This window comes from Mytilus californianus, unplaced genomic scaffold (assembly GCF_021869535.1).
Source record: "Mytilus californianus isolate M0D057914Y unplaced genomic scaffold, xbMytCali1.0.p SCAF_11, whole genome shotgun sequence".
NCBI lineage: Eukaryota > Metazoa > Mollusca > Bivalvia > Mytilida > Mytilidae > Mytilus > Mytilus californianus.
The window spans coordinates 46,687,412-46,701,307 of NW_026262593.1; positions in this window are offsets into that span (position 1 = coordinate 46,687,412).

The window sequence follows — 13,896 nt, forward strand, 5'->3', positions numbered from 1 at the left end:
GCGATATCAACAAAAAAAAGGACAAGGATGTAAACAACTTATTATAAAAAATGTAGTAAATGTATCAAATATGCAAAAGTTTTCATGAGCATTCTATGCAAAAGTAACAACATAAAATGGTACCACTTTTACTGCACCACATTCTTATTCGACAATTAATGTTTCTTCAGTGATCGAAGCCAAAGTATTTAGCAATCCGAACCCCAATACAAACATTGAAAAACCGAAAGTTAAGTCAAAATCGGAGAAGCAATCCAAGTGTTATACATGAGGCAGAAATATTTAATACTAATTTACAAATGATTTCCTAAAAATTTTTTTTGTGATGTGTTTATTGGCAAAAATACATGTATCAATATTATGTGTTAAGATTACGGTAACTAGTCATTAGTAACATTTCCTAAAATTTATAACAGCAAATTTCAATAAAACAATACCCGTATGTTCATGCAAGTACCGAAGTACGGAGCTGCTAGAAAAGCTTTAAGATAAACTTTTTTGGTATTAACCCTTTCATCTGTAGAGTACGTTTGAACACGTTATTTGTACCATTTTGTAATTTTTTTTAACAATCTTTTATTGTTTATAATTACGTATCTATATAGTTTTCCAATTATAAAAGAGAGTTTATATAAATAGGTACGTTACATCATCAAATAACACTCGTATACTCCTAGGTTAACTTGGTAAGTCAGTTCTTCAATCGAGTTTCTTTCACATCGCTTACATTACCCCAAGTTAAAATTGGTTATTTTCACACCCACACACAGTCTGATTTTTTTAAACCAAAATTCAGTAAGAAAACCATAGAAAAAGACAAAGCACAATTACAAATTTCAAGTACACATCTGCTTATAGCGTTTGGTTGTGAAGCTGCAGTTACATTTATCATCAAAAGTATGGATCTAAGCTGACATTTTTTAGGATGTCTGTAACTGTACCTGTTATAGTTTACTCACTGTGAAAGGTTGCTCTGCTCCATAAATATGCTTATATTCTAACATCTTTGTTCACATATGCCCAAAATTATTAATTTCAATTATCAAGTATTCAGTTTGGAAACAACTATTATTTTTGTCTTATAAATTTAAAGATACATATAAGGTATAAATGGGTTAAGTTTTCTAAATATATAAGGAAAACAAAGACTGGACAAAACCCAATTGGCTGAAAATGTTCATATTCCGAATGTGACGTCTTATCGAATATCATTGGGTATTAACATATACATATACATATACATATGCACCCAACTTACAAACACTAAGCATATTGAAAAAAAGATTACACAACATGGATTTGTTATTTAAGTTGCATCTGTTTTCTTTTCAGTCAGTAAACTTGAACAACTCCCTTCATGCTTGATGGTCCACCTTTCTCCGTGTATAAAGCAGACATACACAGTAATCGATGATGGATCCTTGTACACATCACATATGATCTCCTAACTGGTCCTTCGTCCACAAACATGGGCGGGTTCTACACTACCATTAGCCACGACAAATAAACACACCAGCTAAAGTATGGAGTGCTTAAAATCTCGGAAAGGAGATCATAGTCCTTCTGGTTCCATTTTAGAAGATTTGCTTGAAACTCTGGTTTATGAACTAACATCTAAAATTGAAAATAGATTAAAGCCTGTACTTTATACTTACTTACCTAAAAGAATATTGCAGAAATTTTAAGAATGGATTTGAAAAGTGTATACATATTGTTGAAAATAGTTTCTTTGATATTGACCATTCCACGTTTTGTATGTGTTAATTGCATGAATTCGGAGATAAACTGGAAGTATCTTACTTTAAAGTTGAATGTATGGATTATACTGGAAGTATCTTACTTTAAAGTTGAATGTATGAATTATAGATTTTTTTATATACATCAAGTTATGAATCGTTCAGTATCAGCTGCGAGTCATAATATGATGCTCTGTTGGCAAGTGAGCGCATGGAACGAGCCAAGGAGGTTCATATTGTGTCGAACGATTGATCAATTTTACAATATATATTCACTGAAAAGCTACCTCATACCATGGAAGTATTATATTGACGTCAATATAATACTTCCATGCTCATACTCTGCGTATCGTATTGATTTGGTTGTTTTATGTTCTGATTCAAAACTTAGCTTTTCCAAACTCGTATAACTTATGATGACAGCATAAGGTCAAAGTTATCATAATACAACGTATCGGTCGTTTCAAACATCAAGATGTTGTTTACTACTGCGACATAGTCAGGCCAATTTTTTTTATCCAAAAGCCATGCTACGGGATTTTCCAGAGTGCTTTGAAGAATGGTATAGACGTAAAATTACAGGGAAAATTGATTAATGTTCGGTAGACTGACAGCACATAAACAAATCATATGTAAAAATTATTGAAAATATAATTGTTTTTGAACAACTCTCATACCGTTTGCAAATTGACAGCGCATATAGTTGACGTGGACTTTCTGAATTCCCTGACTTGTTTCATTTCAGCTTTATGCCGCTGAAAATGCAATAAAATATAAAATCAACAACATCCTCAGATACAATTTACACGCAGAGGTAATGTGGTGGTTTGTTTTCATCGCAAGTGCGCTTACATTTTTAACTTCCAACCAGATTAATTGTGTTAAGAACATTTTTATGGTTGGGAATCGAATTATAAAATTTGCAGGAATTCAAGACTTTACTAGACTCATACGTAACCTCGACAGAGTATATTGCTTCAAATGTTTAATAACTCATCAGAAAACAGATGGTTAAATAATTAGTGCGTATAGCAATTGTAAAAGTATCACGAAGATGTCAACAAACAGATAAAAAAAAAAAAAAACAAGCGTACCTTATATCAACTCGTCGATGTGACAAATTATAAGATCAATGATAAATATATACATCATCTGAGATAACTCTGATTTTACCTAATGCATTATTGCAAAACAGGTTATCCTGCATCATGAGGTGCATACCGTATTACAAGAAATGAAGATTGAAATTGTTTTCTAATTTTTGTTTTCCTATTAAGGGAATTCCAACATGCATAAGTAATAGTTCAGTTGTGTATTTCATGTAGAATAATTAGCAGCACTTCTAATGGAATAAATACCATGAAAGTATCGAAGTAAAAAAAAAAATGTGGTGCATACGTCACCACGACAGCATCCAAACAACGAAAGTGAACCGAAATTGATATCTTGAGATTTCGCCGTGAAGAGATAGTAAAGTTATTGCGATAGCACTAGGGTGTCTTCAGGCTATTCCTACATTTTGTATTTTACTATTCTGGCTATTCCTACATGGGAGATTATGAGATGAACAATAGATGTTGTTATTGCAAAATATGTTGTTTTAGTCATTAGTGTCTAATTAGGTCACAGGTAAATTTACCCGTGGAAATTAAATAAAAATAATTATTTATATGAAATTTATGTAAAAAATTTTGTTTTTCGTTTGAAAACATGTATCAAGCTTAAGTGTTATAATTAAGTGATTCTAATATAGAATTTATCGAAAATAAAATCATTTAAAAGAAAAGGTAGTAAAAGCATTTACGAAATATCCATCAGAAACGCAGTCACTTCAATCTTCTCAGGAATCAACATTAAAGGGTGCTGTTTTCACTACACTCAGTGTATCTGGCCAAGGATTGTATAGTCTCACTATACAAATCCTTGATCTGGCGAAATGCACAGAAGCGTGGTTTGCAGACTGCATACAGTGAAAAAGGCGACATTCACCAACTTGTTCGGAGAGCTGCAGTTCTGCCACTTTTACCACCCAATACAGTCGAAGATGTTTGGTTTATACACTGGAGGACATCGATGCTGCAGAAACTGATACACCAACTCTTAACTTCACAGACTATGTAACAAGCTACTGGGTAGAAAACAACCAAAGCCTATGGAATCACTACGCAACAGAAGTTCCTAGAACAACAAATAATTTAGAAGGTTGGCATTGTAAACACCTCACCCAAACATCTCCAGCATGATCAAGTTGTTGAGACAAGAAGAAGCCTTCCATGCTCTCACACTTATCCAATACAGAGTAGGTGGGAAACGTGTTCCAAGAAAGAGAAAATACAGGGAAATAGATGACAGACTTCAAACACTGAAAACAAGGTTACAGAATGATGAACTTACACCAGTCCAGTATGGAGATGCTGCTTCTCATCTCCTGCACATTGATTAAGACTTTATATTCTCTTGTGTGTTCAATTTAGTGCAATGTATTACTGTGTTAGTGCTCTGTTTTAATGTCAATTTATTGTACTTTTCGGTGCTTTTTTTCAATGAACATGTAGTGTAACTCAAAATTTAGTGCTTTGTTTCAAAGAGTAATTACTACAATGTTAATATATTTATATTTCAATTAACATTATTTACTTGTATATATATTAATGTTTTCACCTAAATATTTAATTTCAATTGCTTGTGAATAACATTGTGCCTATAAATTCATATTTTGCTTTTGAATATTATTTACACAAAATTATGAAATTATTAAATAAAATATTGTAATATAAACTATTCTTTTTCTTTATTTTCCACAAGATTTACCTGGATTTACCTTGGTGCATTAGTTTAGTGTTGTTACAACATAATCCTACATAATCCCATTGTTTACATAAAAATTCTGGGAACTCCAACATAAAATTTTACTATTTTACCTATAAAATTTAAAACGTAGGAATAGCCAGAATAAACCAGCACTCGAATACTTACCTCGGAGTCTTCTGCAACAACAAACAAAGCAGACATTAGATCTTTTGTTTGATTATCCGATATTTTTTGACAGGTCTTAAAGCAGTTCTAAAAATAACACTCACATATATGTTTTTGTACAGATACTGTACATGATATTCACATCGACACACACATTGTTAAGAGGTCTAACCGTATACACAAGAAAGTAAAATAAAATTATATATTATATATAAATATACTAAATAAATAAATGATTTGGAAAATACGTTGAAGGTATAAAAAGTCATGAGATTTCCGAATACAATTAGGTTCTATCCGGGCACTCTGGTTCAAAACCTTGGTTCCATCCGGGTCTTTTGGTTCTGAACCTTGGTTCTATCCGAGTTCTTTGGTTCGAAACCATGGTAACTGGTTCAACATCCGGGTTGTTTGGTTATAGGAACCCAACTTCTTGGTTCTATCCGGGTCCTTTTCTAGTATTCCCGTTGAACTTTGAAAAGATATCCGCAAGTATCCGAATAAAGAAATAAAGTAGGTCAAAGACGCTTATCTTGTTTTATATCATTTATACATTTCAACATAGCCGGAAAATGAAGCTGAAAGGTAAATACCTTCTCATTTTAATTATTTAACATCGGAAACTGGACAAAAATATAACATCGTATATATTTATATCAATCCAAATATATAGTATATCTAACATCCGTTTTTAGAATCAGAGTCGTTCCGTTTTCATTTATTTTTCACTACTCATCACTCATTTCCGCTAATATTTTCCAGAAGTCTTCAAAACACTAATTAGGACATGTCGTTCATTTTGCCAACAATATGTGCATATAGCCACTTGCCGACTTGCATATATATTTGATTATTTAGTTCACATGTTTCAGGATATTGAATTGGAATTACCAGCAAGCAAATGTCGAAAACTAGAAAATGATGAACAAGTAGGTAAGCTTAAATTATTTGACCTCGTAACACGTTATTTATTAAATGTTCTATGTAGAATAAATTGGTAAAATTTTGATACTCCTTGCGAAGGGGATAGGAGCACAACATCATGGCTTTGTCTGTTCACCAAAACTAAAGAAATCTAAATTAAAATTGAATATTACCTTGATTTACAGAAAACTTAAATATTTTAATAGTAGAATTGTTTGTCATCTTGTGTATTTACCATTTTATGGGGCCTCGGTGGCCGTGTGGTCTAAGTAGTTATTACTGTAATCACTAGCCAGTCCTGAGGGTGCACTTCAATCTTAATTGACTAGGATTGTCAGTTTTCCTATCGAAGGTCGGTGGATTTCTCCGGGCACTCCGGTTTCCTCCACCAATAAAAACTGGCCGCCACGAAATAGCCAAAGTGCACGTTAAAGTGGCGTTTAAACACCAATAATCAATAAATATTGACTATTTTGTACCGCCATTACTAGCTTTGTACTGAATATTTTTAATACAGCTTGCTTTCTTCCTTTTTGTATTCTACATCTAATAGAAGTAATTTTGCATAATTTTTTCAGGATCTCCATGAAGTTTGGTAACAAACAGGGATAATTCAAGTTACATTGTATCATGATTATGGCCATCATTACAAAGTATATCACTGGATTGAGCTCTCTGTCTAAGTGTTGATTTAAAGTTCTTTGCATTGAGCTCAGTTTTATATTGTTATGCATATACATTCTGTATGGAATTAAGATTTGAAATAAATATACTAAATAAATAAATGATTTGGAAAATACGTTGAAGGTATAAAAAGTCATGAGATTTCCGAATACAATGAGTTCTATCCGGGCACGCTGGTTCAAAACCTTGGTTCCATCCGGGTCTTTTGCTTCTGAACCTTTGTTCTATCCGGGTTCTTTGGTTCGAAACCATGGTAACTGGTTCAACATCCGGGTTGTTTGTTTATAGGAACCCAACTTCTTGGTTCTCTCTGGGTTCTTTTCTAATATTCCCGTTGACAAAAATATAACATCGTATATATTTATATCAACCCAAATATACAGTATATCTAACATCCGTTTTTAGAATCAGAGTCGTTCCGTTTTCATTTATTTTTCACTACTCATCACTCATTTCCGTTAATATTTTCCAGAAGTTTTAAAAACACTAATTAGGATAGTAGTTCATTTGTCCAACGATATGTGCATATAGTCACTTGCCGACTTGCATATATATTTGATAAAGCACATCCGTTAAAATGTTTTACAAAGGAAAGTGAATGTGATGCTGATAACAACAATTTATGAAATTTCATCATTTATTTCACATGTTTCAGGATATTAAATTAGAATTATCAGCAAGCAAATGTAGAAAACTAGAAAATGATGATTAAGTAAGTAAGCTTAAATTATTTGACCTCGTAATAAGTAATTTAATGTAATACATGTATGTAGAATACATTTGTAAAATTTTGACACTCCTTGCGAAGGGGATATCAGCATAACATCATGGCTTTGTCTGTTCGGCAAAACTAAAGAAATCTAAATTAAAATTGAATATATTTATTTATAACCTTGAATTACGGGAACTTTGATATTTTAATAGTAGAATTGTTTGTCATCTTGTGTATTTACCATTTTAAGGGGCCTCGGTGGCCATGTGGTCTAAGTAGTTATTACATGTAATCACCAGCCAGTCAACACTGAGGTTGTGAGTTCGAACCCTGCTCGTGCGGGTGCACTTCAATCTTAATTGACTAGGATTGTCAGTTTTCCTATCGAAGGTCGGTGGTTTTCTCCGGGCATTCCGGTTTCCTCCACCAATAAAAACTGGCCGCCATGAAATAGCCAAAGTGCGCTTTAAAGTGGCGTTAAAACAACAATAATCAATCAATATTTACCATTTTGTACCGCCATTACTAGCTTTGTACTGAATATTTTTAATACAGCTTCCTTTCTTCCTTTGTATTTTACAACTTATAGAAGTAATTTGCATAATTTTTTCAGGATCTCCATGCAGTTTGGTAACAAACAGTGATAATTCAAGTTACATTGTATCATGATTATGGCCAGTTTTACAAAGTATGTCACTGGATTGAGCTCTCTGTCTAAGTGTAGATTTAAAGTTCTTTGCATTGAGCTCAGTTTATTGTTATGCATATACATTCTGTATGGACTTAATATTTGAAAATAGACCACCCTTATCTACATGTACATGATATGAACTGTAAGGTAAGATGGTTAAAACATTTTGCATAATCTATACATAAATCTTTTTAACAACTGTCAGCACATGGTACTATTGAAGCATAACATTAACTGTTCAGGGGGATGAAAGCATTTTATTTCCATTTGTACCTAAAATTATTAAAAAATAAACGAAAGCATAATTAAATACACAACAAATGCCTATTGCTTTACATGTATGATGCCAGGTGTTTTTGACACACATTTTTAACCATCTGTACTGCCTACTGAAGAGTCTCAAGTACAAATGTTCATTCATCATGTTCATTTATACATCATAATTATGTAAAGGGACGAAACTCTCAAGGCCTAACTGACTTCTAAAATTAAATTACATTGTTTAATTTATTTGTTTATTTAATCTAAATTTGTGGTAATAACAGCACTGCTCTATTTTTATTTCATGATGTAAAAAACATGAAAAATGCATGCTCCTATTTTCGTCTACACTTTCCTTCAAGGTTCATTATTTATATTTTCTCCACAAAACAAAAATTTTTAAACAAAATTGATTATGCAATATTTTTTGGCATTTCAAATTCAGTCAAATACTATAGTCATGATATTAAATTTGTCTGTTTCATATTTTCTTTTTTCTCCTAGAAATCTATAGTCCTGAACAAATAAATTGAATTTAACATTTTATTAAAATTAATATTATATTTGAAAAAAATTCATTTATATAATTTCAACCAGGCCTTGGGAGTCTAGGCAGAAAACATTTCCAGACATATCAATTGAAAGCAAGGTTTGTTGCGCGTGCTGTGTGGATGCAGTAGAATATGTCCCGTGCCTGTAGTGTTTGCCCTTATATTTTACAGTTAGGGTTTTTTGCTTGTGAGAGAGCTGTCTATACTTTGTGTCTATTTTCTTTTTGTTAGGGTTTTTTTTTTGCTTTGTATCGATCTGTTGAGTTAAGCCCTTTTCAACTGATTTTTATAGTTTGTTCTTATGTTGTACTGTTACACCACTGTCCCAGGTTAGGGGGAGGGTTTGGCGCCAGCAAACATGTTTAACCCCGCCACATTCTGTATGTGCCTGTCCCAAGTCAGGTTGTCGTTTGTTGCTGTATATCATATCTGTTTTCGTTTATTGTTTTGTACATAATTCAGGCCGTTAGTTTTCTCGTTTGAATTGTTTTACATTTTTCATTTAGGGGCCTTTTATAGCTTACTATGCGGTATGGGTTTTGCTCATTGTACGGTGACCTATAGTTGTTAAATTGTACGTCATGTGGTCTCTGGTAGAGAGTTGTCTCATTGGCATTCATACCACATCTTCATATTTTTCTACACAGTAAAAGTATAGTTTCTGCACCAAAAATGTATTAGCTCACCTAGCCCTTAAGGGTCATGTGAGATATTGCCATTACTTTTGATAGATCGCGACGTCTAAACACTTTTCATATTCAAATCTTCTGCCAAATACATCCGAAACTGGCAGGAATTTTCATATTTGAAGGTACTTCACCAAATTATATTTTTTTGGTGTGGATCTGAAATCTATAATGGTTGCAAGGGTCAAAAATGTATTCTGATTACTTGAAATTGCAAAGATCTTCTTAGGAATTTCTTTGCATATTTATTTGAAATATTGTAGAAATGATCCATAGATAGCCTTAAACCAACTTTGAGTTTATGTTGCCAATCCAAATTCAAGATGGCCACCACCACTGAACACAGTTTAACATAGAACTATGAGAAATACATAAACAAAGCTTCTTATCAGAAGTTGTCTCACATATTTAAACACTATGTAACAGGCCCGAGTGGGGTGATCCTATATGAGTATTTGCGATTTTTAATGCCACCCTAAAATAAGATATGACTACCACAGTGGAACATATTAAAGCCATACAAGAAATATCTACATACAGCTTCTCAAAAACCATATCTCACATTAAAATCCAAATTGTGCACCTAGGGTGTTCCTCTACTAATTTTAAGTTCTGGTGCCTATCCGAAAAGAAACATTGTCACTAGAGTGGAATAGTAGTTTACCTTAGCTGTATTTGGCAAAACCTTTCCGAATTTCGGGTCCTCAATGCTTTGTACTTTCTTTGGTCTTTTTACTTTTTTGATTTGGGTGTCACTGATGAGTAATTGGTAAACGAAACGCACGTCTGGTGACATAATTATAAGCCTGGTTTCTGCTGAGTTTTTTTTACAATGCAGTCATTTTGGAAATCCATACAAATACCAAAAAAAATGTAGCGTCTCCAAATCTTGAACATTATAATTAAATATTGAATAAATGACACTATCATGGTTAGCCATTAACAGCTGCTCAAATTACCCTGGACAAGTAAAAATTTAATGTTGAAAAATACAGAATCTGTTCTTCATTAACTCTCTTTTTAACAAATAAATCATTATACTAATAATCCCTGACAATATCGACAAACTTGCATATCTTTAGTATTTTCCTTTCTAAATATAAACATAAAAAAATGATGGCCCATTAGAGTAAAAATCAGTTGTTGACGCATTCTTTGATGAACCATTCAGATTGGGCCTGGTTATTTAAGGAAAACTATCTGATACACAATAATATAAATTGGAGATCACCTTAATATTGTTGAATTTCATAAACCTTCAACAAAAAAGAAATAAATGAAAATAAAAATATCAGCACTACTTTATTTAACATGTTTAAGGAAACAAAATGCAGAACAGTCGAGCATAGTTGTGTATAAGAATGGACCTATTTTTTACCATCTTTTTACCTGAGGAAAAATATGCTTATCTTTATCTCAATAAGACCATAAATTTTCCACCAAACAGCACCCTTCAACCTCCAAGGGATCAAATAATATCCCTTAAAGGCAATAAATTATAAAACCAACTTGAGAATGAATTCCCTCGCCTTACGGCTCTCAAATTTAACATTCCTCGACTGGTATTTTTCGCAAATACCCCTCCTTAACATGATATATCTGTTCAAAACGATAATACTTGTAAATAAATAAATAAATAAATAAAAACTACATAAAAACTCACTGTCTGTCCAATTACTTGTAACATTACGAACATTTATTCTTTTGCCTGATAAACATGGTCTCATGGTAGCGAGTTCGCCTCGAGTGCAGGGGGTCATGGGTTCAAACCCCAGCCAGGTCAAACCAAAGACTTTTATATTGGTATTTGCTGCTTCTCCGTTAAGCACGCGGCATTAAGGAGTAAGAGCAATGACTGGTCGGCTCGGAGTCTAAAAAATGTGTCCAGGTAGGGTGACATGTCTTCCTGCGGACTGTTACCTTGTGAACTAGCACTCAGCGTGTCGGTCTAGTACAAAGCATGGTTAATATTAATATCGCAATAACATATTCTCGTCCTGAATATGCATTTAATTTGCCGCTGCACGTTAAACAGCCATCCATCATCATCATTTTGCCTGATAGGTTTTACACTGTAACTATATATTCATAGTCGTCAGTTTAATTAGTTAAGGAAACTGTAAAGTTCTGTGTATTCTATCCACCTTCGTTGAGTAACACAACATTCCATGACATGAAGTAAATGGTTAATATAGCTTTAATGCGAAATTTGCAATGGCAAGAGCAGATTTTGAAGTCTTAAGCTGAATCGACATTTGCAGAGTACTTTGTGTTTTATAATGGCAGTTATCTATTCAAAAGTAACCTACTTACTATATTATACTTAAGAAATTACAATATACTCAAAGATATAAATCCTCGTGCAAAGGAACAATTATGTTATTTCTTAACTTTAACTAAGCTTTTGCTATATATACTAGTATATCACCAGTAATTTAAGACAAAAACTTCATAGAATACCTGGTGAACTAAAAAAAAGTGTTTTATAACAATATGTGCCTGCCATCTCCCCGTTATTGACAACTGATCCAATGTTTGCCTCCATTCTTCTTCGTATATTTTACCAAACATTTCTATAATCTGTTTTGACATTACTTGTTCATCATATTCTACATCACGCGAACGAGTACTGCCAACAGAGCTTAACGTTGGCCCAGCCATCTCAATGAATCTAGTAAACATTCAATTTGGGATATTAAAAGTAGCACACTGCTGTTTTTTAATCCTTTTTGTTTTGATTTTGTATTTTGTATTTTACAGCAACATGCAACTATGCCTTTTATGTAACGATGTTAGATACCAACACATACGTCATTTGGTCTCTGCTGGATAGTTGTCTTTATTTGCTAACTTCAACGTCATTTGGTCTATGATGGATAGTGGTGTTAATGGCAATCATACCACATCTTCTTATTTTATACTGGAAGATTTTTAGTAAGCAATGTCTGCAATTTGACTTTTTAGATATAGATCAGAATTAATAATAAGGGTCCAATTTATGTGTGTAGAAGCCCTGTTAACCCGTAAAATTAAATAAACTTGCTTTGTATGTATATATCATGTATATATATTCAGAACTGGTTAAACCCCACCACAATCTTGTATCTGGACCACATATTGTTCGTTGTTGTTTGTCCGTGTTTAAATGCCTATATCTTTGCAGTGTCAGGTATTTGTGGTTTATGTGGTCTGTTACAAAATACTGTGTGGTATGTTTATTGATTCATTTTGTCCTTTTTTATGTAGTATTTAATAAAAAAAAAAGTTTTCTTAACCATTTCCTTGTTCATTGCGCAATGTGCGGAAATAAAAAATGCTGTAATGTCAACTATAGTGCAAGCTGCTATCGTAGACAGGGACAAATACTTTTATGAGTTTCTTCGTGGTTTCTTTCTTTATTTTTTGAACACAGCTTTTGATAAAGATGACTGGATTAAAACCCCTTCATAGGCATCCTCTTTCATCAACGTAAAGTTACAATATTCAATCAGCAAATAACTCTCTGATTCGAACTTATTCACATATTAGTAATTAGCACCAGAATATGGACTCCTAATTGTCTGTTTTTTGTAATGATGATAAAAGGTTTATCAATCAATGACATAAATTGCCCTAGCTATAAATGGCCTAAGCGGTATTTGGCACAACTTTTCGGAAATTTCGGTTTTTAAAGCTCTACAATTTCGTATTTTATTTGACCTTCCTACTGTTTAAATTCGAGCGCCACTGATGAGTCTTATGTGGACGAAACGCACGTCTTATGTACAAAATCATAAGCCTGGTATCTTTGATGAGTTTTTAATACATAAATTTGACAAAACCCAAACCAGAAGAAACGAACTTTTAATCGTTGTTCTTCGTCTTCAACATGGAGCAAAAGCTCACGCTTCACATCACTGCAATATCTTAAAAGACGTACCCTAGCACCTGTTTGAGCAAATTCCATAGCTAGATGCTGATAACGCTACTTCTGAATATTGCAGCAAGTAGAAAACTAAACTACGACCTTTAAGTTAAGTGTTATAAATAGTTTTTATTTCATGGGAAGATATGAAATGTTTATGAAATGTATAAACAATATATTCAACATGCTAGATCAGGGTTTTTATTGCTAACTAAAAACAACCACGTACTTTCAGTTTTGTAAGCAGAGTATCGCAAGGGTTAAAGTCCATTCTTATAGTGATTCATTATTTCACATAAGATATATTGTAGTTTAAAGCCTAAAGTTACGCTAGTTACTGTTACATGTTGTACCTTTGTCGAATACTTTCTTTTTCTTTCATCGCCTGTACAAACTGGAACATCAAACTCTTCTGTTCTACTATACCATTAATGCTAAATATACCAACTAAATATATATATATATTGATCGAGGAAAAAAAAGACACATTTTATAATTTTAAAGCAAACTTTTTGTTTTACTAAAAGGGAGTTTTATTGTAATGCTGTGTGTCTAAACATGATTGTCCCACCCGTCATGTAGTTTATTGGTATTTCCGACATTGATATTTCTATCGATTTTGTGGCGATAAAACCACTCAACAACAGTAAAGTATCCGACTTAGTAGAAAATATGATTAAAGACAACGAAAAAAAATATTTATTCAACAATATTTCAGAAAATGTTCGATTTTCAATTCAACTTATCATGCGGAAGTTGTATGCCAAATCG